Genomic DNA, 27,829 nt, shown 5'->3' with positions numbered 1-27,829 from the left:
CACTGGCTATAAATTAGTCATATATAATTATACCACATATTGCACACTCTGTTTGTTCATAACAAATCTCTATTTTTAAATGAATTCTAGAGAAGAGATGATTGTTGCAAAGGTGCATAAGAAATTCTTACACTTAATACCAAGACAGTGAAAGGCACTGTGTTAGGTTTTCTGCACAAGCCAATTATATCCCTTTTGCTTTTCTCCCCTATACAGTCAAGTCTGGAAGACTACATTCTGAAGATTCTACATTCTCTAGAATCTCATTCAGTCAGTGTTCTAATTTATAGAGCAACAGTTACAAGCAGACTTACAAGCTTGGAAGGCAGAAGCCTTACATCATTGCCTATATTAATGGCAGGCATCCATGGCTTTTTCAGACATGAGATTTGACAGCAGCTTCTTGTAAATCTCACCTTCTTCATTGCATCATCTGTGAATTTTGGAAACACTTTCCTGACCTATAGCAGAAAAAACTTGTAGAATCTACAATCTATTACTAAGTCTGTGTGTTTTCTTGACCACTTCTCTAGCCCTTCCAGTTCTTCATAAAGCAGCTCATTTCCTGTATCAAATATTTTATTGCCTAAATACTCTAGAAATGCTTCTGTTTTCCTGAGTGAACTCTGACTGATATAGGAGATGCAAATGCATTGATTCTTACTAGTTAGTTTCTGCTTAGATACACCACTGTGCATCCATATGTAGGAAGAAACTTCAAGTCTAAAGATATAAACATCTAACATTTTTATTTATTTAGTAGGTATTATCAACTGAGATATATTCCCTTCCTGCATCCTGAGGTAGGTCTCAACCATTCTCTTTAGTAGGCAGAATTATATAAATTCAACACCACCAACAATGATTTTATATCAGTGTCACAAAGACTAACAGAGCTTTTTAGAGTCTCCATCAATTCCTCAAAGCTCTATCTTTCAAGATGTGGGCAAAGTTCTACACCTTCAACTACCAGATCTTTTATTGTCCTGATAGATAATAGATAATTCTCAGATTTCAAGACTTATTTAGAAGATTCATCATCTCTTGCTGTTATTATCTTATAATGATAATTATCAGATACTACTACAATCATTAATTGAAGGGATTGATATTATTAATCTATTACTAACAGGGGTTGCTGGGGCTCGATTTTAAGCTTGAAAGATATTTTATAAAATAAAATGCTTTACTTACGAAAATACAATTCAACATATCATTTTCTCTCTTTAAGGTACTGTTTTAAATTCTGATGTAATATCACCTAACTTTGTATTTTTTTCTCCTCACTTTGTTGTTGGCAGGAGGGATGAGCGTAAGTGGGAACAGGTCTGGAGCTAGAAAAAAAAAATGTAGACATCTAACAAACTGTATGTACTTCAAAAGAAAAAGTCACTTTGCTACTAAAAGAACTGATGAAAGTTGTTCTCTGGAACCAAATAAGGTCTGGCAGTTAATGGAAATCATTTACAAGTGAAATGATGAGGGAAGTGAATTATTTCATGGATACAGGAAGTTGGAAATATTAGTGTCACGGAGGTGAGCTTTTAAATTATTCCATCTTCACATTAGAAAATCACAATTTAAATTTTAACAATGTCATTTCCTTAAAGCTTAAAAATATCATGCTCAATTCCCAGTATAGGTCATATGGAGATGGGGCAAGTTTATAATCCACTAGAATTCCCTTTACATATTCAAGCACCTAGACAACTAAGGTTTATTTAGTCATATAAGCCTCCAAATAAAAATACTATTCTAGGCAGAAGGAAATCAGAAAACACATCTGATTTGAAACTTTACTTGTTGTCCCTGTTACATTCTTGAAATGCCTTTGCTGAGATTATACAATGATAAACAGTATAAAATAACCGAAAATTTGTACTAAGGACAGAACCACATTTTTAATTTGGCAAGTCATCAAAGAGGGTACGAACTGAACCAAAACATTTTGTTTTTCCCTTTCATTTCCCCATGTCCGTAAAGATTAAGGTTTCTGATAATTTGAACAGAGGTATTGATAATCCTAAAAAATAAATGTAGTGAGATTACCTTTGGAAACTATAATTTAAGGAATATTGAAAAATAGAATTTTGTTTAAAGAAATATAAGAACTCATATTCTATTGCCAGGAAAAGAAAAGAATAAAAGTTTTTTTCTGATAACATGCTACGGTTATGTAGTAATTTAGAAAATGAGGTAATTTATTTTTTTAGGTTCCTTAATAATTTGTTAATAGGATACTTTTCTCTATGCATCTGAGAACTTCCCAAAGGACAACCTGTCCATCCAAAATAAAGAAGGCTTCTGAGAGGTTAATTAAAACCAATCTCCCCCAAAATGATAATATAGATCAAGAAAATAAACACGGAGTTCCCGTTGTGGTCCAATTGAAACAAATCTGACTAATGACCATGAGGTTGCAGGTTCAATCTCTAGCCTCGCTCAGTGGGTTTGGGATCCTTTGTTGCCATGAGCTGTGGTATAGGTGCAGACGGGACTTGGATCCCACGTTGCTGTGGCTGTGGTGTAGGCTGGCAGGTATAGCTCCAAGTGGACCCTGAGCCTGGGAACCTCCATATGCCATAGGGTAGCCCTTAAAATAAATAAATGAAAATAAACAGCATGAATTGAATTATTTAATATTCTTTGAAAAATAAAATGAAATCCTTATGTTTTAATTTAATTTTTCAAATTAAATAGTCAAAATTTTCAACTCCTAAGTTAGTCGATTTTTTTGTATTTGAGCAAGTACAGTTTAGCTGACAAACCCCTGGTTCTTTTTTGAATGATTATGTACATTTGCATGTATGGACTTCCTGAAAATAAATTGTTAAGGATTCCCCCTCAAAAAAAAAAAAAAAACTAGTTCCAATGTATTTATTTTATAGCAATAAGATATTGCTTAGCACACCTATATTCTAAACCTCTGCAAGTCTGCATTCAAAACAGTTTTCTAGAACTAATAAATAAAGTTTTTTTTTTAATATGTGTTTGGAAAAGAGTGAGTCCCTATCACAAGACTTTAAGCCAATGTTGGAAAAAAAAATCTCTCTGAGGCACTGGAGCTATGGATGGGATGGCAATTTTAGTTACTGAGATAGAACTCAATCCTGGAAGCCCATCAGTTATCTGATGACCATTTAAAAACAAACGTAAGTATCTAAACTCAAATCTAATGAACCTTAATGTGTAGCGAGCAGGTTCCAGGCATTGTTAATAAGCTCCCTGAGTGATTCTCATCTATCTTGTTTTTAAACAATGCTGGAGAACCACGGTATTCAATTTTTTTTAAAGACATATACATAACAAGAACCTTTACTAAGAAAAAAAATCTATAGAGAATGAATCATATTTGAAGTGCATCCATCACTTAATTATAGAAGCCTAAACTGTTAAGATTAACATTAAATTCAGTTTGTCCATTCTGACCTGGTTCTCTATAATTAGCTGGCAAAGTGACTTGAATTACAGATCTCAGGGAAGCCAAGCACTATATTTTCATCTGTGTGATTACATTTTTTTCTTTCTTTCTTTCTTTTTTTTTTTTTTTTAGGGCTGAACTCGTGGCATTATGGAGGTTGCCAGTCTAGGGGTCAAATTGGAGCTGTAGCCACCAGCCTATGCCACAGCCATAGCAATGCCAGATCCGAGCCACATCTGCAACCTACGCCACAGCTCATGGCAACAATGGATCTGTAAAATACTGAGTGAGGCCAGAGATCAAACTTATGTCCTCATGGATATTAGTCTGATTCATTTCTGATGAGCCATGACAGGAACTTCAGTGCAACCAGACTTTCATTCCTATATTCAGTAAAAACTTACTAAGTGGACCAGACATTATTCTCTTGAACTCCTTGACATCTGATCCCCACTCTTAGACTCCCTATATGTATCTCTTTACTTGACACTGAGGCTATGAAGGATTGATCCTTTTAAAATATCCTATCTGACCCCAAGTTCTATTTTCAAGGATGTAACACATGTGGGGAGGAAGACAACCAACACATGGGCAGGTGCCCTATGTTTCTGAGAACATGTGGCCTGAGACCTAATCACTTCCCAGCAGACCCCAACAAAGACAGTGGCTGCTCTCAACTTTGATTCAGTATTGATTATACTTCACTTTAATAAATCTGTAAAAACGAACTCAAGATTTTTTGCAGCTAAGGATATTTATGAGCAAAAATTCAGAAGCATGCCAAACACAGAGAGATTCTAAACGGAGTAGAGAATATTTCCAACCGTTTGGTTCAGCTTCTAGAGAAAACAAACAAAAAATCTGAGGATGTGGGCAATGCAACATAAAAGATGCGCCTCTTAAAATATGGTAAGCACTTCTCATTGAATAATTTGTCTCAACAGACTTCCTATAAAATCTGCATTTAAAAATAGCAGAAGGAACTATATCTAGTCACTTACGATGAAGTATGATAATGTGAGAAAAAAGAATGTATACATGCATGTGTGAATGGGTCACCTTGCTGTACAGCAGAAAATTGGCAGAACACTGTAAACCAGCTATAATGGAAAAATACAAATAATTATAAAAAAGGATGTTATTAACATCTGACACTTTACATAGTGTCATTTTTTCTTGTGATCAGAACTTATAAGTTCTACTCTTTTAACAGCTTTCAGATATACAATACTTTTGATTAACTACAGCCACTATGCTGTACATTACATCCCCATGGCTCATTTATTTTATAACTAGAAGTGAATATGTTTCAACTCCCTTTCCTCATCCATCCACCTCCCACACCCACCTCTGGCAACCACTAATCTGCTCCCTGTACCTATGAGCTTCATTGCATACCTGAAACTAATCAATGTTTTACAAATTATACCTCAATAAAAATAAATTTAAAGACAAAAAAGGATATCTATTTTGAGGATGGGTCTTACAACATTTGCATTTGTGAACATACCTATATCAATATTCCAGTTGTATTCACTCAACTAACAAGATAAAAAAGAATCAAACATCATCATTAGTCTAAAATTGGCTGAGTATATAATATCAGAGAGAGGTTCTTTGTTTCATTAATTTTTTTTCACACCTACAATAATAATTCCACAGTGATGGCAAGTAAGCTTCAACTCATATGCCAGTGTAAAACAATTGATAGCAAAACAACAACCTATTAAGAAAGAAATCAAGTTCAGAATCATCAGAAAATTAAGCCCTGGAAGAATGTCTATTTCTGTCATGTGCCAGTGAATGGAGGTGGTGACACCTGGAATATATTCATGTCCACCATGTCTGTGTTATCACATTACATTATAATTATCTTTTTATATGTTATATCCCTGCCAATATAAGCTTTTGTTGGTCAGCAATTAGATTCTATTCCTCTTTATATCACCATTTACTTACACAATTCCTGGCACACAAAAGATACTAATAATTGCTGGATGGTTGTTCTTTACTACTTGGCAGACAGTAATACATGGAAGTGAGGAATTAAGTGATGATCACAGTTCTCTCCCTCTGCCAGGTAAGGTCAAATCTCTGTGTGCCTGTGTTGACTGAAATACCCCTCCAGACCACTACTGTGTCCAGACAAACCTAACATTCTGAGTAAAGAAATCAAACTAGACTAAAACGGAGATGTGCAAGTACCTGGAAGTATATTAAATAAACATGCATCATAGGTGTCAATACTTAAGATTTTGTATTATTCAGTGAAACTGAGATGATTAACTAATATCTCAGAGATAACCTGATATCCAGCGGATCTCATTTGTCTCCAAACAAGTTTCTTCTTTAGAAGCATTTACTTATCAATCAAAGATTTAATGACAATCTTGTTATAAAAAGAGAATTTGGAAAGATGTAAATAAGTTTATGGCATATTTTATATGACTAAGAAACTTGCAGTCCATGGACAGGGAACAGAGCAGCTGCAAAGAGACAAGGAAATCTGTGGAAAAGTAAATCAAGTCATCCAGTTAGTGGTTCAGTCCATTAACCCTACAGCCACTTTTGACATTGCCGTGTCCCTTCTCTACCATGCACTCTCATTTAATCAATCACAAAGTCAAATCTACCTGACAGATTTCTCTTGAGTTCTTCCACTTCTATTTCTATTATCACTGGCTTTTCCACTATCTACAGTAACTTCTTTAAGAGATACCCTTTCTCTCAGCCTCTCATCCTTCCAATTCACATTTTCAGTGAGAGTGATGTTCCTTAAACAATATGATTTAATCTGTTTTTATCTTGATTTAAAAGAATAACAACAATCACCTGCCTTATACCTTGCAATGCTCTCCTTTCTTCCCTGAACTTCAACTACCTTGTCTTTGCTAGAATTAGAGACACTGGTTCTATAAATTCAGAAGTATCATGATTTTCTTCTTTATATTTATTAAAGAAGTTGAACAGTGTCTGGTATGAATTTGGGAAAGGCACAGGAAAATTTAACAATATTGAGACAAAATACTGGAAGGATTTTAAAATAGTATCAAGGAAATATAACAGAGAAAACATTTATTTTGCCCTTACTGCAGCCCAGGCATCAGCTCATACACTTTTTTTGATACTTTCACAGGGGAGAGGCAATTGTATAGGCAACAAAATTGTCTGTCAAAGAAGTTAGAGTATTTATTCAAAATCAAATATCATTAAGTGGGCAAAGCTAGGATTCAAGAGTGAGATCTCTATGATTTGTTCTAGATGTAGGGTATTTTACATCTACAATGCAAGGTATTTTAAACATATTTTAAAGGAAAATAGGAGATTTATAAGACATCTCAGGCATGGAATAATGCAACAGACATAAATATTAGTTTGGCAATGCCATAGAAGCAGTAAAAACTGGTAGTGTGATCAAAAGGGATATAGGCTAGAACAGAATGAGGAAAAAGGAAAGGAGGAAATATCGTCTGCCCTTCTGCCATGAATTATACTGCATGGCAGTATAATTATAATTATCTGGGGTTGAGGGAAGAATTCAGAGGCAAACTTCGAGGTATTAAAAGAATAAATGTAAGGTGCTTTCTAGCCTAGGTTAGGAAAAGTGTTGCAAAAAAGAATCCAATTTCTGCCAATGTTGTGATAACCCACTTAGGTAACTGTGGTAAAAGGAAATAAAATGTGCTATGTCTAACTTTATTAGTTGAGAAAATCCTCCTAGCAAATTAAAAGGAAATGTAAGACTAAAAATGTAAAAATTATGATTATTTTGTCAATGCTCAAAGAATAACTTTGAAGTACACTCCTTGGAGGCAGTTATTAGAAGATCAAAAACAGATCCTATTTTAAAGTAAAAGTTCACAAATCTTGTTGGAAACCTCTGAAAATCAATTTATTAAGACAGTCATTCTCACTTGCTTTCAAGCATCTTTTAAATGGGAAAATGTTTATTAACAGACTGTTGGTATAGCATAGATGGTTTTAATAAAATAAAGTATGCATAACTAAGAAAGGAATGATGCAATCTGAAAATTATAAATATAAAATTTATAGACATGATTTTCTTAGCACTGGGAACTATGTCTAGTCACTTATGATGAAGCATGATAATGGGAGAAAAAGAATGTATACATGTATATGTAACTTGGTCACTATAATGCACAGTAGAAAAAAAAATTGTATTGGGGAAATAACAATAACGAAAATTAAAAAAAAGTAATTGTCCAAAGCAACCAGAAAAAAAATTTATAAACATGATAGCAAAGAGAAAGCACAGTGATCAACAGATTCAAACAAGGGATAAAAGGACAGAAAAAATTACCAAAAAAAATTTTATATGATTTTTTTGGCAGGATAAATTGTATGTTATATTTTATTATATCATGGCATCTGTGAATTTTAAGATAAAAATTGTACACTTAATGTTATACTAGTAGAACTCATTTATACAAAATCTTCAACTTTTTAGAAAGAGGCGCTAATATCAGATAATTATTTATATGAACACTAGTTTCATGGAACAAGCAAGATACCCATATTTGTTTACAAAAGCAGAAAAAATATAAACTGAAAATTCACTGTAGTATATGCTCTGAGAGTAGAAATTTAGGAGTAGCCTGAATGTCCATAAATCAGAATCTAGCTAAGAAAACCTCATTCATCGGATGAAATTTTAAATTTAAAAAAATTTAAATTAAAAAAAATCAGAAGGAAAAATGAAATATATACCTATGAGATATTATTCAGATGGTAACTATGGTGAGTAGTTTCAATTTAAATTTATTGCAAAAAAAAAAAGGTATATTGGACAACAGTGGTCCTGAAGGGAACAAATGGTAAAATTAAAACGTTATTTGTGTATAGTGGGATTGTGTGCTATTTTTTCCTATTATTTTAATTTTAATAAACCATGCTGTCCTTATCATTTATTATTTAAGTCTTTGGTTACATACAAAAATGTATCAATTATATGTAAAATTATAAATTTATTTTGGATATAAGTAAGTCTATTTCCATTTTCAGTTGTTTAAATACCACTTTGTCTTGCTCTACTTTCTAATGAATTTATATATCCCTGGTAACCAAAATAATGACATGCAGAAGTTGCTCACAAATAGTCTAATCAATAGCTTGATAAGTGAAGAATTGGATATTGCAGCCAAACTGCCTAGCTTTAAGTTGGAATTGCCATTTACTGGCTAGGTAATCATGAACAGGTTTATTCTGTATTGAACGACTTGGCTTTTTCATCAGTAAAATGTGTTAACAATAATGACAATATTTACTTGCACTATGAGGATTGAGTATGTTGAAACATGTGGAATATTTAGATGAGTGTCCAGCTCAGGAAAAGTTAATTACTATTAGAACAAGAGTAGAAGCTGGAGGCAGAGCAAGGTGGTGGAAGAGTAAGAGGTTGCACACACCAGCTCCAATAAACACATCAAAACAACACATCTACATGTAAAACTACTCCCACAGAACATCAACTGAATGCTGGCAGAAGAACTTAAACCTCCCAAAAGGGCAAGAAGCTCTTGACATAACTGGGTAGAACAAAAGAAAAAAGAAAAAGAGAGAAAAGGAATCAGGACAGGACTAGCATTCCCTGAGAAGAAGCTGTGAAGGGGAAAACTATCCCACCTCCTGGGAAGCCACCTAACTGAGGAAAGATCGATTGAGTTGGCTGGATCTTAAACACCCCGAGAAAAGCTTAGCAGCTGGACTGAGAAGAGCAAAGCAGAGTGAGAGCCACACAGATCATCTGAACCACCGGCCCAGATACCACAGCCTGAGTGTCCAGGGCTGGACACTGAGACTCAAGCTCCAGAGGTGAGGCCCAGGGAGAGAACTGGGGATGGCATGAGGGGCTAAGGAGCAGTGCACCACGGGCTAATGAGGGGAACACCACGGCAGAAGGGAATCCGGGAGAAGGTTCTGACCCGCAGGAGAGGCAAGGCCCCATTCCTGGGGAAGGGAGAGGAGAAGGGAAGGGCCACTATAGGAAACTCCCTGCACTGAAGCTTGTGCATGCCCTCAGGCCTAGAGGGTGGGGCAGTTCTGCCTAGGCTCCAGGCTGCTAGAAGCCTCTTGCTCCTTTAAGGGAGATTAGGCACTTCTTGTGCAGGCTACCAGTGGCCAGGCACCTATTGCGGGCTAAGGGCATAAGGGGGCTAAGTACAACATGGTGCCTCTTGCACGATCCACAGGTGGCTGGGACAGATTTCGGTGGTCATCTCTGAGGCCAGAGGGAGGCATGGCTTGCCACCACTAGGGGCATGTGAGGGGGCTCCACCAGCAACCCCAGCCACTCAGGGGTTTCAAAAAAAGAAAAGAAGAGGGCATTGCAACTAAGCACTATACACTGTTGCTCTCACTCCCCTTGGAACACACCCGTCCACTGCCACTGCCAAATGCTCTGGGTGTTGCTCAAACACCTGGTCACTGTCCCTTTCCAAGCCTATAACTAGGAGCAACTGGTGCAGCACCTCCTGCATGGGCTAAGTGGGACAGGGTGCTTCTTGCATGGTCTGCAGATGGTAGGGGCAAACCCCCACAGTTATGCCTGATTCCAGAGGTGGGCGTGGCCCACTGCCATTGGAGATATTTGAATGAAAATCACTTGCAGCCCCATTCACCTAACGGGTACCACAGAGGAGGGCATTGTGACCAAACACCAACAGTTGGTGCTCTCGCACCCCCGGAACACACCCACCCTGCTGTTGCCACTGCCAAATGTTCCAGGCAGTACCCACATGCCTGATCTCTGTCACTTCCCAGGATCCTGTAACTAGGCACACCCTTTACAGCACCTCATATGTGGGCTAAGTGAGACAGGTTTCTTCATGCATGGTCTATAGGTGGAAGGGGCAAACCACCAGTTATCGCTGACTCTAGAGATGGTCATGGTCTGCTCCCAATAGGGGTCCCTGAACAGGCACCACCTGCAGTAACAATCACCTCAGAGCAGGGTACTGCAATCAAACACAAGATATTGCTGCTCTCATTCCACTGGGAACTCAGGCACCCTGCTGTTGCTACGGCCAAATGCTCTGGTCACCTTGAAGATCTGCCTAGAGCTTGTTACCACTTCCCAGGGCCCTGCAACTAAGTAGCCTGTGCCACCTTCCTGCAGGTCCTTGCTGCTATTAAGAGCCCAATGACCAGGCACTGACTGCTGGCCTTACCCATTGCCTCCTTCTCCCTGAAAACACACTGAGCATCCAGGGAACAACAGCCTGCTCACACCGAAGAAAGAGTCAGCAAATATTCAAACTCCCACACCAAAAATAAATAGTAACCCCACAAAAAGTACAAAGGGGTTTTCTTGCATAGAAGTAGCCTTACAAGACTACAGTTTGGCTTCCCCAAACTCAAAGAAAAAGAAAAGCACAAGCAAGATGAAGAGGCACAGAAACCATTCCCAGTTAAAAGAACAGGAGAATTCACCTAAAGTAGACAACAATGAAACAGACCTCTGCAGTGTAACAGACATTGAGTGCAAAAGGGAGGTATTGAAAATACTGAGGGAATTAAGAGAGAATATGAACAGTAATGCAGATTTCTCTAGAAAGGAACTAGAAAATATAAGGAGGAGCCAAGAAAAATTAGAAAATTCATTTGCAGAGATACAAACTGAGTTAAGGGCAGTAAAAACCAGAATGAATAATGCAGAGGAACGAATTAGTGATGTGGAAGATAAAATAACGGAAGTCACCCAATTAGGACAGCAGACAGAAAACCAAATGAAAAAACGTGAAAGCAATATAAGAGACCTATGGGATAATATAAAGAAGGCCAATCTACACATAATAGGAATTCCAGAAGGAAAACAGGAAAAGGGGATTGAAAATATATTTGAAGAAATTATGGCTGAAAACTTTCCAAATCGAAAGCATGCTAATATTCAGATACAGGAAGAACAGAGGGCCCCAAAAAAACTGAACCCAAACAGGCCCACACCAAGACAAATGAGAATAAAAATGGCAAAAGTTAAAGAGAGAATTCTAAAGGCAGCAAGGGAAAAGCAAAGCATTAATTATAAGGGAACTCCCATAAGGCTATCAGCTGATTTCTCTACAGAAACACTACAGACCAGAAGGGAGAGGCAAAATATATTTAAAGTACTGAGAGGAAAAAAAAACTGCAACCTAGAATACTCTATCCAGCAAGAATATCATTTAAATTAGAAGGGAAATAAAGAATTTCTCAAACAAACAAAAGCTAAGAGTACAGTAATACTAAACCCATTCTAAAAGAAATACTGAAAGGGCTTCTATGAATTAAAAAAAAAGAGAGAGAAAAGAGAAAAGGAAGAATTAGGATGGAGGAAACCACAACTGTAAAGCAGTCATTTAAATAGGCCAGCATACAGATCTAAACATGAAGATGTTAAAAAAAAAAAAAAAGAGGAGTTCCCGTCGTGGCGCAGTGGTTAACGAATCCGACTAGGAACCATGAGGTTGCGGGTTCGGTCCCTGCCCTTGCTCAGTGGGTTGAGGATCCGGCGTTGCTGTGAGCTGTGGTGTAGGTTGCAGACGCGGCTCGGATCCCGCATTGCTGTGGCTCTGGCGTAGGCCGGTGGCTACAGCTCCGATTGGACCCCTAGCCTGGGAACCTCCATATGCCGCGGGAGCGGCCCAAGAAATAGCAACAACAACAACAACAACAAAACAAAAAAAAAGACAAAAGACAAAAGACAAAAAAAAAAAAAAAAAGACATCAAAATCATATAATGTGGGGAAGGAAAGTAAGAAAATGTAGATTTTTTTTTTAATTTTAATAATGTGTCTGAGCCTACATGACTATCAGGCAAAAGCAAGCAGATATAGGAAGGGCTTAACATGCTTAAAAAACAGGGCAAGTGCAAATCAAAACTGAACATTACATTCACAAAAACTGAAAAGTACTCAAGCATAAAGTGAAAAACCATCCAACCCAAAAAAGAAGAAAAGAAAAACACAGAATAAAATGGAAAACAAGGTTTAAAATGGCAATAAATATGTATCTATCAACAATCACCTGAAATGTCAATGGACTAAATGCGCCAATCAAAAGACACAGAGTGGCAGATTGGATAAAAAAGCAAAAACCTTCAATATGTTGCCACAAGAAACTCGCCTTAGAGCAAAGGACATGTACAGATTGAAAGTGAGGGGATGGGAAAAGATATTTCATGCCAATGGACAAGACAGGAAAGCAGGAGTTGCAATACTCATATCAGACAAAATAGACTTTAAAATGAAGGCCATAAAGAAAGACAAAGAAGGGTACTATTTAATGGTTAAAGGATCCACTCAAGAAGAGGACATTACAATTGTCAATATATATGCCCCCAATATAGGAGCACCCAGATACCTACAACAAATACTAACAGACATAAAAGGAGAAATCGATGGGAATACAATCATAGTAAGAGACTTTAACTCCCACTCACAACAATGGACAGATCCTCTAGACAGAAAAATCAATAAAGCAACAGAGATCCTAAAGGACACAACAGAAAAGTTAGACTTAATCAACATTTTCAGGACATTACATCAACCAAAAATCACAATATACATTCTTCTCAAGGGCACATGGAACAGTCTCAAGAATTGATCACATACTGGGGCTAGCACAAAGCTAACCTCAACGAATATATTACTACAGAAATTATTTCAAGTACCTTCTCTGACCATAAGGGCATGAAACTAGAAATCAACCACAGGAAAAGAAATGAGAAAAAAACTGACTACATAGAGACTAAACAACATGCTACTAAAAAGCCAATGGGTCAATGAGGAAATCAATAAGGAAATTAAAAAATACCTCAAGACAAATAATAATAAAGAAACATCCACTCAAAATCTATGGGTTGCCACAAGAGCAGTGCTCAGAGGGAAATTGATAGCAAAAAAAGGCCTTCCTCAAAAAAGAAGAAAGATCTCAAATTGACAACTTAACCCACCACCTAAATGAATTAGAAAAAGAAGAACAAACAAAACCTAAAGTCAGCAGAAGAAAGGACATCATAAGGATAAAGAGGAAATCAAAAAAAGAGATTGAAAAAACAACTGAATAAATCATAAAACCAAGATCTGGTTCTTTGAAAAGGTAAACAAAATTGAGAAACCTCTTGGCTATACTCACCAAGAAGAGGAGAGAAAAAACCCAAATAAACAAAATCAGAAATGAAAAAGGAGAAGTCACAATGGAAACTACAGAAATATAAAAAACCATGAGAGAATACTATGAACAATTATATGCCAACAAATTTGTCAATCTGGAAGAAATGGACAACTTTCTAGAGACTTACAACCTGCCAAAAATTGAATCAAGAAGAAATAGATCAGGAGTTCCCATTGTAGCTCAGTGGTTAACGAATCTGACTAGGAACCATGAGGTTTCGGGTTCAGTCCCTGGCCTTGCTCAGTGGGTTAAGGACCCAGCATTGCCATGAGCTGTGGTGTAGGTTGCAGACATGGCTCGGATCCCGCATTGCTGTGGCTGTGGTGTAGGCCAGCAGCTACATCTCCGATTAGACTCCTAGCCTGGAAACATCCATATGCCGTGGGAGTGGCCCTAGAAATGGCAAAAAAAAAAAAAAAAAAAAAAAAAAAGAAATAGATCAACTGAACATACCGATCACTAGAAATGAAATTGAATATGTCATAAAAACACTCCCTACAAATAAAAGTCCAGGACCAGATGGCTTCACAGGTGAATTCTACCAAACATACAAAGAAGAACTTATACCCATCCTCCTTAAACTTTTTTAGAATGTTGAAGAAGCAACATTCCCAAAGACACTGTATGATGCCACTGTCACCCTAATTCCAAAACCAGATGAAGATATCACCCAAATATCATTGATGAATATAGACGCAAAAATTCTCAACAAAATTTTAGCCAACTGAATCCAACAACATATAAAAAAGATCATATGCCACAACCAGGTAGGATACATCCCAGGTGCACAAGGATGGTTCAACATATGCAAATCAATCAACATCATACACCACATTAACAAAAGAAAAGTAAAAAACCACATGATCATATCAACAGATGCAGAAAAAAACATCGGACAAAGTCCAACCTCCATTCATGATCAAAACTCTTACCAAATTGGGTAGAGAGGGAACATCCCTTAACATAATCAAAGCCATTTATGACAAACCCATGGCAAATATAATACTCAAGGGAGAAAAGCAGAAAGCCTTCCCACTAAAATCTGGAACAAGACAAGGATGCCCACTGTCACCACTGTTATTCAACATAGTATTGGAAGTCCTAGCCACAGCAATTAGACAAAAGAAATAAAAGGCATCCAAATAGGAAGAGAAGAGGTAAAACTGTCACTGTATGCAGATGACATGATACTATACATAGAAAACCCCAAGAACTCAACAAAAAAACTACTTGAACTGATCAACAAATTCAGCAAAGTAGCAGGATTTAAGATTAACATTCAGAAATCAGTCACATTTCTGTATACTAACAATGAAATATTAGAAAAGAATATGAAAATATAACACCTTTTAAAATTGCACCCAAAAAATCAAATACCTGGGAATACACCTGACCAAGGAGGTAAAAAATTTATAAGCCAAGAACAATAAAACATTAATCAAGGAAATTAAAGAAGATGTAAAGAAATGGAAAGATATTCCGTGCTTCAGGCTTGGAAAAATTAATATTGTAAAAATGGCCATACTACCCAAAGCAACCTACAGATTCAATGCAATCCCTATCAAATTACCCATGACAGTTTTCACAGAACTAACAACAAACAATCCAAACATTTATATGGAACCACAAAAGACCCAGAACTGCCAAATCAATTTTGAGGAACAAAAGCCAAGCAGGAGGCATAACTCTCCCAGACTTCAAGAAATATTACAAAGCCACAGTCATTAAGACAGTGTGGGACTGCTACCAATACAGACAGACAGACCAATGGAACAGAAGAGAGAATGCAGAAATAAACCCTGATATCTATGGTCAATTAATCTTTGACAAAGTAGGCAAGAACATAAAATGGGAAAAAGACATTCTTTTCAGCAAGCACTGCTGGGAAACCTGGACAGCTGCATGCAAAGCAAAGAAACTAGAACACACACTCACACTATGCACAAAAATAAACTAAAAATGGCTGAAAGACTTAAATATAAGACAAGACACCATTGAACTCCTGGGAGAGAACAGAGGCAAAACATCCTCTGGCATCAACCTTACAAATGATTTCTCAGGTCAGTCTCCCAAAGCAGCAGAAATAAAAGCAAAAATAAACCAATGGTACCTCATCAAACTGAAAAGTTTTTGCATAGCAAAGGAAACTAAAAAGAAAACTAAAAGATATCTTACAGAATGGGAGAAAATAGTGTCAAATGATGCAACCTACAAGGGCTTAATCTCTAGAATATATAAACAACTTATACAACCCAACAGCAAAAAAGCCAACAACCCAATGGAAAAATGGGGAAAGGACCTGAATAAACATTTCCCCAAAGAAGATGTACAGATGGTCAACAAGCATATGAACAAATGCTCAACATCCCTGATTATTAGAGAAATGCAAATCAAAACTACCATGAGATAGCACTTCACACCAGTCAGAATGGCCATCATTAATAGGTCCACAAATAACAAGTGCTAGAAGGGGTGTGGAGAAAAGGGAACCCTCCTGCACTGTTGGTGGGAATGTAAACTGGTACAACCACTATGGAGATCAGTATGGAGATACCTTAGAAGTCTATACCTAGAACTACCATATGACCCAGCAATCCCACTCTTGGGCATATATCCGGACAAAATTGTACTTAATAAAGACACATGCACCCGCGTGTTCACTGCAGCTCTATTCACAATAGCCAAGACATGGAAAAAACCCAAATGTCCATCAACAGAGGATTGGATGAGTTAGATGTGGTGTATATACACACAATAGACTACTACTCAGCCATAAAAAAGAATAAAATAATGCCATTTGCAGCAACATGGATGGAACTAGAGACTCTCATCATGAGTGAAGTAAGTTAGAAAGAGAAAGACAAATACCATATGATCACTTATATCTGGAATCTAATATACAGCACAAATGAACCTTTCCACAGAAAAGAAAACCATGGACTTGGAAATAGATTTGTGGTTTCCAAACGGGAAGGGGAGGGAGTGGGAGGTATTGGGAGCTTGGGGTCAACGGATGCTCATGGAATGGATTAACAATGAGATCCTGTTGTGTGGCACTGAGAACTATGTCTAGATACTTACAAGGCAGCACGACAATGGGAGAAAAAGAATGTATACATGTATGTGTAACTGGGTCACCATGATGTAGAGTAGAAAAAAAAATTGCATTGGGGAAATAACTATTCAAAAAATAATAAAAAAATAAAGAAAAAAAGGGGAAAAAAGATTAGAAGTTGAAGAAGTATCTCTTGCAATTGAGGCAAGTTTTGCATCTCATTCATTGTTGCGCATCCCATATCTAGCACAGTGATTGGCATCTAATCAATGATCCAATATTTATTTAGTGACTCAAATAAGGTATGAAATAAAGACTACTTTTGAGGTTGTTTTAAAAAAGCTTTAAAAGTGAATTAAATATTATTTGCCAACTATAAAGGCAGGCTTTATGCTAAACAATGAATCTATAATGAGTCCTTATCCTAGGGGACTTAAAAGTCTGATGAGAAAAAAAGACAAATAAACAGAAAATGAAAGCACATGGTAATGAGTTCTTTGTTGGAGTTGTAAGCAGTTCTGAGAGCTCAGAAAGAGAAACTAGCTCAGCATGGAGAGGGAAAGAAATCCTCCTGGAGAAGGAGATTCTGCTTTAGTGTCTGGATGGATGGCCTTGCCATTCAGAAACTGCAAATACAGAAGAAAACAAATGTCTGAGGCTGTTGGGAACGTCTATGTTCATCTGAATAGGGGGGCCTCTGGAACAAACAGATCGAGTCTCTAGGCAATTAATGAACACAAGTAGATCTACATTTTGAGAAATGCTTTTAAAGGGGAAAATGCATTAATATGATTACAAAAGTATGTATAGAAGTGAATACTTATTAACACGAATAACAGCATATTACTAAGTATAAAGATATGGCAAATATCAAATATTTATAAAATACTTCCCCAAAATGTAATTGAAGCATTTACTTAGCTGTGTGTCTTACTTATATACTACTGTTTGGCTTACATTTTTAGTAATATACTATTAGCCCATCTCTTCCATGACAACAGTTCTGAAATAAGATTTTCTACAGAGAGAACAGAAGGATAATGCATCCTTCCTGCTGGTAGGTGATTGAAATGTAATTTTTATTATAATGGTTTGGAAAAAGCTCTCACCTTCACAATCCCTTACTGAAAGAAAACAAACAAACAAACAAACAAACAAACAAAAAAACACCCAAAAACTGTCTATAATTTAATCTGTAGTTTCTAACTCAAATTATGCTTCTTGCCAAAGGAAAAACCTTATGAAAAATCCTTTTGCTTCATCTCACTTGGCATGGTCCCCATTCAGCTGAGCCTGGATGCCCCTGCTTTTCTTCTCCTTCCTAAGCTTCCAGAGCATCAGGAGATAGGGGCAGGGGCATGGAAGACGGGGGTATGGAAAAGTTGCTATTAAGCCCGGGTCCTAATGCTTCCAAACAGGGAGGAGAACAATGCCTAGTGTGAGCCTTTTTCTTAGGTTCAAATACAGGGTCCAGAGAATTAATGAGATCCAACAAGGCAGTTCTTTTTTTTTTTAATTTAATTTATTTTTTATAGCAGAATTTTTTTTATTTTTTTATTTCCCCAAAACATTATTTTTTTCTACTATACAGCATGATGACCCAGTTACACATACATGTATACATTATTTTTTTCTCACATTATCAAGCTTCATCATTAATAAATCCACAAACAACCAATGCTGAAGGGGGTGTGGAGAAAAGGGAACCCTCCTGCACTGTTGGTGGGAATGTAAGCTGGTAAAACCACTATGGAGATCAGTATGGAGACACTTTAGAAATCTATACATAGAACTACCATATGACCCAGCAATCCCACTCTTGGGCATATATTCGGACAAAACTTTCCTTAAAAAAGACACATGCACCCGCATGTTCACCGTAGCACTATTCAAAACAGCCAAGACAAGGAAACAACCCAAATGTCCATCAACAGATGATTGGATTAGGAAAATGTGGTATTACATAATGGAATACTACTCAACCATAAAAAAGAACAGAATAATGTCATTTGAAGCAACATGGATGGAACCAGAGAATCTCACGCTGAGTGAAACAAGGCAGTTCTTTACTTGAGAAGGAAAGAGACTGGGTATGGAGAGTTATAATGGAGGTAATACTGGAAGCCCATTAGCCTCACCAAGATAAAAGATCAGCATGGAGAAATAGCGATTTGAAGCTGGAATAGTGTTCTAAGTCTCTAGCACAAGAGTTGGTTAGATTCTTTTTTTTTTTTTTTTTTTTCCCTGTAAAGGGACAAATAGTAAATACATTTGGCTCTGTGAGCTATATGGTCTTTGTTGCAAATACTCAACTCAGACAGCAAGAAAGTAATCACAGACAATATATAAATGCATAGATACAGCTGTGTTCCAATAAAACTTAATTTACAAAAATTAGTAGCCAATGGGTCTGACGCACAGCCATAATTTGCCAACCTCTACTCTGGACTATCATGAGAGTCTGAAAACTTAGAACAGGCCCCAGCACGGGAAAAAAATAAAATGAAAATAAAAATAAAATAAAATAAAATAAAAGCTCTCTGGTTGTCTTTGGAGCTAGAATAGGGAGGATTACTCCTTATGTCTAAAATAAAATTCATTGGAAGAGTTTATAAGCTCATTGGGTGAATCCAACAGATTCAACTGCTCATAAAATAGCCAAATAGAAATTTACAGAGGCAAGAAGTCATATATTTTAAATGAATGTCACAGACAACAAATGATACAGAGAGGAATAAAAATTATTTCATACTGAGTGATCAGAGAAGACTCCATAGAGGAGAGGAAATTTTAATAATCTCTTAAATCACAAAGAGAATTTAAGAAAATGCACAAAGTGGAAATGTAACTCAAGTGTGAGTAAATGGGAGCAAAAAGTGCAAAGGTTGCAATCCAGGATATCAAACACCATTATTCCAAGGAGCAATAAAAAATGGCTATTGAATGTAGCCAGTGTTTATGAGGAAATAGTCTAAACTATAGTTATACATGACATAGAGTCTGTTAGACTTTTATCTTCAGACCAAGAAGAAATACAAAGAGAATGATTCTCTTTCCTTGATGATCTATTCCATAGACACTGTAATTTTCAGAAGCAGAAAAAATAAGTACAAAGACAATCTTCCATGTAATAAATCCACCTGGACTATGTAGGCTGTGGAAGTTATCACTATTCTGTAGTGCATGGGATTTGTAGCCTCAATCCCCTAGGACATTCTGCAAAATAGAGACAATTCAGTACACCCTTTCAGGAATTGCAATGATAATGAAGTAGAAAAAAAATAATATATTCTGCCTCCTGGATGCCTAGCTAGATTACAAAATAAAAATCTGGAGCTGCATTAGCTCTGTTATCTGTATTTGCAAGCAGTTCACAAATAGTGGGCTGAATGATATAGATTTGCACATTCAGTGTAATAGTACTGAAAAAGGAATAATAGTTAGCTATTTGAATAAGTAGTGAATATGTTCTCTCAAAACAAATTCCCACTAAAAAAACAAAAATATTAAGAACAGCTTTTGTGGACAAGGGATAGCAAAATAAATGCCAAAATGATCTTTGTTCTACAAACACTCAAGTTCTATTACATTATGTACAAGTATTCACTAACAAGTCTTATTTTCTTTTCCAATTTATTTTAACTCTATGAATACTTAAGTAGAAAATCTATCTCAAAGGTAAAGAATCTGTGTGACTTTATTAGGAGTTTGGTGTTAAACTTCTCTCTAAGACTTAAACTTTTAAATATGGAATTGCTCTTTAGTGCAGATTATTCTATTTGAATCAAACTATAGTTGATCCTTCTCTTCCACTCTTGTTCTCTTGTTAGTCTGACTGTTTAGAGAATGGAAGACTTTAAAAAAGAGCACTTTATATAAAACAATCTATTTAAAATGTTGACTTTATAAATGTAAACTTTAGTACCTGATACTAAATGTTATCTTTCAGAACGTTACTTTTTATAAATACGTATCTGGAAGGAATTTTTTTTTTTGTATATTAAACTTTCTTCTTATAAAAATATAACTAAATATTAGTTGTACTCAACTCTGTCAGATATTTTGCTATTGTTTTATGGTTTAACTTTTTTGATTTACATAACATCCATATGAGCCAGATATTACTACATTCTACATTTATTAAACTGAAGCAGTTTCACCAATTCAGTTTCAATCCATCTGATTCAAAAATCTATGTTCGTAAAGATGAAGTTATTGCCTCTTTAACTGTATATAAATATGAAGATATTTGCTGAAAGCACAGTAAACACTAACTAAATTCAAAATTTAAATGGATTTCAAATTTATAATGGAGATTTGGTTCCATATAGGAAAATAATTTTAAATTAAAAAAAAAAGCCACAAACTCCATCTGCTTCTCTAAAGCAAACTAGTATTTATCCAATTAATAGTCAGTAAATACCAGCAATATTTAGATCATCTTGTATTAGGGGGCTTCAGATATAATTTCTGAAGGAAAGAGACCTAGGACACCTAAGAGATCTGTGAATAAGCTCCAAGAGAAGCTTATTTCAGATCTCCCTGACATTGCGTACACATTTTTGAGTATACACATAAACTTTTCTAGGTTGAGGGACCATGACTTTCATCACATTTTTAATATCAGTGACAATCCAAATTTAATTACCACTGTCCTGAAGGAAATGGACCAAGGTAGTACACTTTCAGACTAGGCCACTTAGGACATCCAACCTAAGTAAGAAGAGTGTACAAATGCCCCCAGAGACTTCTTCTAACCTATCATTCACTTTGGGGTGGAAGAGTCAAACTCTAGTATGTTCCTAGAGTTCTTGCTGTATAAGTGAGAATTCTAGAACATGAGTACAGTCACCTGTCTCTCTCTTTCTACCTTAGAGATACAGCTAATTTAGCAACTACACTACCAGGAATGATGGACTGACAGGAAAACCACTAGAGTTAGCTTGGATGATAATGACTCACCTATCCTTGTGATAAAGATTTTTTCATGGTCAAAATTCCCTAATGGATATTTAATGGTGATTTAAAAATGTGATTTCTGAGATCATATTTTAATACATTAAATGAGTGCTCCCCATTTCATTTCTAAGAATGGTAGATATAGCAGTTTTAATACGTGACAAAGTTACTGTCTTTCACATTTTCTCTTCTAAGAGTTATTTCATCATTCGCCGTCATTGTCATATGATTATTTAGTGTAGCAATCACAGTGTGGGGGAACATATTAAAAAAAAAAAAACATGCTGGAGTTTCAGTTTGCATGCTCAAAGAATGAATAAGGAGCAACTGGACAATGCTATTTGAAAACTAGGCTGCCTAGATTCCACTCATAGGAAGTATATGTCCTTTAAACTTTTCTCTCTTTTTTTGTTTTTTTTTTGTTTTTTTTTTTAAACTTCAAAGGAGGTAGAGGATTGCGGAAGCAGTGGTGGTGTGAGGTTTAGCCTAAAGATATTAAAGGTATGCAAATCTCTTTTGAGGCAAGTCTGTTACCCCCATTGTCTGAAATGTCTCATTAGCAGAATTAAACTCCTAGGTTAAAAGAGTTATTTGGGGTACTTTAAATGTATAGTACTTCACAGGACAAATGTTTGTGTAAACTTTTGTGTCTCTTTGGCTGGTTATGATTTAAAGATGAGTTTACTTACAGAAATAATCTTTGAGTGTCTCTCTAGCCTCATTTTTTAAATCAATGCTGTCACCTCCACTGCAATATGAGTTGGAAACATCATTTATTACATACAGCTTTTTGTTTCATATCTTTCTACTTAGACATCCGCGTATGTGTGTAGTTTTCTTCAACCGCTCTATCCCCCAAACTCTACTCTACCTTGTCTAATAAGCAAATTCTTCTTTTAAGAGACAGATTAAAACATCATCTCTTTGGTGAGTTTTTTTGTTTGTTTGTTTTGGTCTGTCTTTTTGGGGCCGCACCTGCAGCATGGAGGTTCCCAGGCTAGGGGTTCAATCGGAGCTGTAGCCTACACCAGAGCCATAGCAACGTGGGATCTGAGTCACATCTGCAATGTATAGCACAGCTCATGGCAATGCTGGATCCATAACTCACTGAATGAGGCCAGGGATTAAACCCGTGTCCTCATGGATGTTAGTCAGGGTTCAGTAACCACTGAGCCATGACGGGAACTCCAAGTCCTTTACTAATGTCCCTATTCTGCCCTTACTATCCCAGATGATCCTTAAGGGATTCTTTTTCTATGATCCCACTTGTACTATATCTTCACCAATGAGGTTCTATTCTTATAGCTAATTACTAAAGATAACTATTTTTTCTGAAACACCTTTAGAATACTTCAATTTATCTCTTGTTCTACATTTGCAAACCTATGAATATTTCAGATTTATAGAATAAACACAATTCATATCCATCAGTGACCGTTAGGACACAGAGAATTAAAGTACCAACACTCAATGAGAAGAGATAGTGATGGATCAAGGGAAGGTTTACTGATAAAGTCTATGAACTGAGTCCAATTCCTGATAATTACTTGCTATACATATTTCAGTTTATACTGATGCCATTTAAACACTGTATATTCTTCCATAATTATGTACTTCTGTAACCTTTATAATAATCCAAGACGTAAATCACAAGGTAAAAACACAAAATGGGAATTGAAGTGGGAATATACACTCCAAATGCAATAGAGTATTATTTATTTTATGGCTACTAAGGGTAATATTCAAAATTTTATTAATGTAAGAGTGTTATCTATATTGTTCTCAAAAGTTGAATATTCTCTTTGGAAATTCTGCAAGTTTATTTCATTATATCCAACCATTACAGCAAAAGCATGCTCAGTTCAATAGAGATAGGCCGTATATTTAATTATATATTATATTCCCAGAATAAGGCTGCAAGTAAAAAAAAAAAAATTCCATATAATCAAAGGTAAGAGCATCTAACACCCAAGTTTTTGACTGATATATCAGTGCATACATTTTGAATCTTCTCTAAATGGTAAGTCTATATTGCATGAAATGGTAAGTCTATATTGCATGAAGCTTTCAAGAGCACAGAAATAAGGCAATGCAGTTCCAATCACAGAAACACACTTACTGTATTGTATTACTACTTTTTTTTTTTTTGTCTTTTTAGGGCCCCAGGGGTGGCATATGGAGGTTCGCAGGCTGGGGGTCAAATCAGAGCTGTAGTTGCCAGCCTATACCACAGCCAAAGCAATGCCAGATCCAAGTCACATCTGTGACCAACACTACAGCTCATAGCAATGCCTGATCCTTAACCCACTGAGTGAGGCCAGGGATCGAACCTGAGTCCTCATGGTTACAAGTCAGATTCGTTTCTGCTGAGTCACAACAGGAACTCCTATTGTATTACTTCTTTATTTTACCTTTCTTCATTTAATTCCAGCAAAAGGAAAGTGAAGAAATAGACAATACAATTATATTTTAAAACTAGGAACAGGTAAGTGACATAAAAGGAAGTAAGATTGCTACACTTCACTCATCTGTAGCTTGTGATAAAATAAATGCCTAGAGCAAGCCTAAAACATATACAGAAGGTAATATATTAATTAAAATGGAATGCTAAAAATTATTCAAGTAATCTACAGCAAGGCAAATAAAAAGAACCAGTTCAATGTGAAATATAGAGCCAAACATAAAATACATAATAAAATGTAATTAAATGATAAAAACACCAAGTATAAGACAGAGATTCATAGAATAGATAAAAAACATGACCCAGCTGTATGATGTCTATAGGAACTAACTAAAATATAAAAACATAAGCATGTTGAAAGTACAAAGATAGAAAAAAATATAAAATTTATATATTGGAGTTCCCATCATGGTGCACCAGAGATGAATATGACTAGGAACCATAAGGTTGCGGATTTGATCCCTGGCTTCACTCAGTGGGTTAAGGATCCAGCGTTGCTGTGAAGTGTGGTATAGGTCACAAATATAGCTGAGATCTGGCTCTGCTGTGGCTCTGGTGGCAGCAACAGCTCTGATTAGACCCCTAGGCTGGGAACCTCCACATGCTGCAAGTGTGGTGCTAAAAGGAAAAAAGACAAAAGACAAAAAAAAAAATTAAATATTAATAAAAAGTCTATATTAATATTACACAAATAGATTTTAAGGACAGAAAATTAATAGGAACAAAATGGCCATTAAATAGTGAGAAAATAATTAATATATCAAGAAGATACAGACATTCCTGTCATGGCTCAGTGGTTAATGACTCCAACTAAGACCCATGAGGTTGCAGGTTCCATCCTTGGCCTTGCTTAGTGGGTTAAGGATCTAGTGTTGCTGTGAGCTGTGGTGTCTGTCGTAGACACAGCTCCTATCCTGAATTGCTGTGGCTGTGACATAGGCCAGCAGCTGTAGCTCCAATTCAACCCCTAGCCTGGGAATCTCCAGATGCTGCAAGTGCAGCCCGAAAAAGCAAAAAAATAAATAAATAAATAAAAAATAAATAAAGATATAATGCTATATGTGTACATACCAAAAACTAGTGTCAAAATAATGAAGCAAATATATAAAAGCATGAAAAGATATGTAGACAAATCCACATTTATTGATGGATATTTCAAAATTGTACTTTTGGTTACTGGTAGAACAATGAGACAGAAAATTAACAATGTTAAATGCGGGGAGCCAAGAAGATACAAGGAGCCAAGGAAGGGAGCTTGCCTGAATGGTGCAAAACAGAGGGCAGGCTCCTAATCAGAAAAAAAGGACCTTGCCTGACAGCAGAAAAACCTGAAGGCAGGTTCCTAACCAAGGAAGGGAGCTCACCTGAACGGTGCATGCCAAAGGTGGGCTTCTGGTCAGGATGAAGGCCTGCCTGTACAGTACAAGCCGAGGGCAGGCCTCAGGTTATACGGTTCTCATTTTGAAGTTGATGGGGAAGAATTGGGGCTTTCCTAGGAAAACAATTTCCATGTTTGCGCCGGAGAACATGGATTGTTTCTCCGGTGACCTAGTCTTTCCTGTTTTATTTGTTATTCAGTTTTCCTCAGTCTTTCCTGATTATTTACTTATTATTCTTATTTTCCCTTCTTATTTTCCTGTGCTGATTTGTGATTTAACAAAATTACAATAATAATACAATAAGAATTTCATCCTGAAAGATTTTCCCCTATTTAAATCCAACTCAATTAAAACATAGTGTTTATCTACTAACTAGTTCTACAGTAAACTTTAGAGTTAGGATTTTAATAAGGTTCATAGAAGTTAGACATATATTATTCTTCATCAAAAGAAACCCAGCTGTGAGTTTTGTCCTTGATTTTAGAAACTTTTAGCGGTAGCTAGCTAAGTTGATTTGTATGTTTTCACACTGTCTCTCTGCCAAGGACACTTTGAAAACAGACACTAGTCTGAAGACAGGATTTTTTGTGTTTGTAACTTCTTCAGCTAGTGGGAATTGGCTGGCCATGAGATGGTTTGTACCGGGTCTCCTCTTTCCCACATGATATGCTGTGCCTGTTTGTCCTTGAACTGTACTCACTAAATTTAATTAGGCTAAAGATTTTAAAACATAACGTATTGCTACTGTACCATGTGATCAAAAAACAAAGCCCAACAGTTAACCAATGTACTTTTAACACTATGATGTAATCTGTAGTGAAAAACTGTCTATATAGTTAACCACCTATGACAATAAAATTTGAGCAGTCCAGTGCCCTGACAGAAGGGACAAAGAGGCTGTCTCTGTTCTTTCGCCGACACCGTCCATCTCCTATCAGGATGTATATACCCTGGCTGCTAGACCCGGTGTTGGAGCTGGCCTGCAGCAGTTAAAAAATAACTGCATAATTCCATCGAATAGGCCACAGCTGACATCCATAGATAATTCCAGCAATATCAGCAAACATACTCATTTGAAGCGCATACCAGAAAACTCCTCAAAATTGACCAAAAGACCTTAATATATTGAAAACAATTAAAATCATAGAGTATATTCTCTGACCAAAATAGTATCAATGTAGGAAAGAATAAACTCAATAGGATTGAGTTGTTCAAATCTTGTTTATTTAAATGATGGTTCTGGGGGGAGGGGGATGTTTGTTTGTTTTATGATTGGCCTTTAACTGGCTAGCTCGTATGAACTGAATTCCTGAAATATTCTCATGATAGAGTTTTGCATTCTCAAGGTTTTTAAATCACACTGCCTAAATAGTTCATATCTTTTGATTTGTGATAAACGCCTTTTCTCCTTCTAGGAGTCTGGAGCTTAGTAATGATTTCAGTAGCCATGTGCATACATGACCAAAATCCAATAAAATCCTAGACTCCTAGGCTCAGAGGAGCTGTCCTAGTAGAAAACACTTGCCAAGTGTTGTCATATTTACTGCTGGATGAAGTAAGCATTTCTACTGTTGCTCTACTGGGAGAAGGCTCTTGGAATCTTTTGCCTCATTTCCTCCAGATTTTGCTTCTTATGCCTCTCTTTACTGACTAAGCTTTGCATTCTTTTGTTGATAGATTTTAATTATTAGTATAAAGACTTCTGAGTTCTAGTGAACCATAACATTGGGGAACCCTCAAAATAATGTTAAACTTAAAATCGATAACTGAAGACCAAGAATGCAATTACCAAATGTTAGGAAATTAAGTAGGTCACTAGTAAATAATACATGAATCAAAGAGGAAACCTCAAAAGAATTTCTTTTTAAATATGTATAACTGAATGAACATAGAAACCAACATATTAAAATTTGTGGAAATTAGACAAATCAGGCTTAGAGGGAAGGTGACAGAATGAAATGCTTACGTTAGAAAAGAGGTAATATCTCAGATCAATAATCTAAGTTCCTATGTTAAGCTAGAAAATAAGAAGAGCAAAATAAACAAAGGAAACATGAAAATAAATAATAGAGAATAAATGAAGAAAGATAGAAAATACAACAGAAAATAAATGATACAAAGTTCAAATATTTTAATTTCTAAAAAAAATCAATAAAATTGATAAACCTCTAGTAAGTTTGACAAATATTAGAGGTATAAGACATAAAACATCAATATCAGTAATGAAACAGGGGGTATCAACAAATTTTACAGCCATTACAAGAATAATGACATTTCTCAAACAACTTCACACTTATAAATCCAAATAGAAGACATGGATAAATTCTTCAAAACCCACAAACTATCAAAACTCAGCCAGGATGAAAGAGATAACCTCAATAATC

At 36.1% G+C, this 27,829-nt stretch overlaps 1 long non-coding RNA gene across 5 annotated transcripts in view; it reads right to left on the bottom strand.

Moving 5' to 3' along the window:
• LOC106509395 (uncharacterized) overlaps positions 1-27,829 on the bottom strand; it is a 707,614-nt gene that overhangs the window by 627,377 nt on the left and 52,408 nt on the right. Inside the window, exon 4 of one of the 5 annotated variants that reach the window (XR_014837148.1) lies at positions 1,195-1,334. The exons of the other annotated variants lie outside the window; for them this stretch is intronic. This is a non-coding gene — a long non-coding RNA (uncharacterized LOC106509395). The remainder of the gene's footprint in view (positions 1-1,194; positions 1,335-27,829) is intronic. 5 annotated transcript variants of the gene reach the window in all.

The sequence above is a fragment of the Sus scrofa genome, chromosome 2, assembly GCF_054392235.1.
Source record: "Sus scrofa isolate SSC_HxYL_T2T_F1_AM1 chromosome 2, Sscrofa_HxYL_maternal_Yorkshire_Landrace_v2.0, whole genome shotgun sequence".
Classification (NCBI taxonomy): domain Eukaryota; kingdom Metazoa; phylum Chordata; class Mammalia; order Artiodactyla; family Suidae; genus Sus; species Sus scrofa.
Note: the sequence above shows the minus strand (reverse complement) of the source record. Positions and strands in the feature narration are given on the sequence as shown.